Genomic DNA, 365 nt, shown 5'->3' with positions numbered 1-365 from the left:
TTTGGCCGTGTTGGTTGGTTTGTTGGTTGGTTAGCGGGAGAACTCAAAAGGCGTCTCAGCCTAACTCAGATTCCATTAAATGATGGCGGTGATTCGGATCGTCTATTGGAGATCGTGATCCGGATTTTTAAAAGGATTTTCTCGCCTCCGCCAAAGAGTTTATGTGTACGTGAGAAAGATGATTTAATTGCATTTCTTTAAATGTGAATATTTTTATTACATCAGTGACCTTAATGCCTACAGGGAGATATGCGATCTCTTCAAGTTTAAAACACATTTACTGAGAAAATAAACTCTCCAATGTACAAACAAGCTCATTTCCCTAATAAGTGTATTTTAAATAACATATTTATGGACATACATAT

Source organism: Penaeus vannamei, chromosome 25 (genome assembly GCF_042767895.1).
Source record: "Penaeus vannamei isolate JL-2024 chromosome 25, ASM4276789v1, whole genome shotgun sequence".
In the NCBI taxonomy this organism is placed as follows: Eukaryota; Metazoa; Arthropoda; class Malacostraca; order Decapoda; family Penaeidae; genus Penaeus; species Penaeus vannamei.
Note: the sequence above shows the minus strand (reverse complement) of the source record.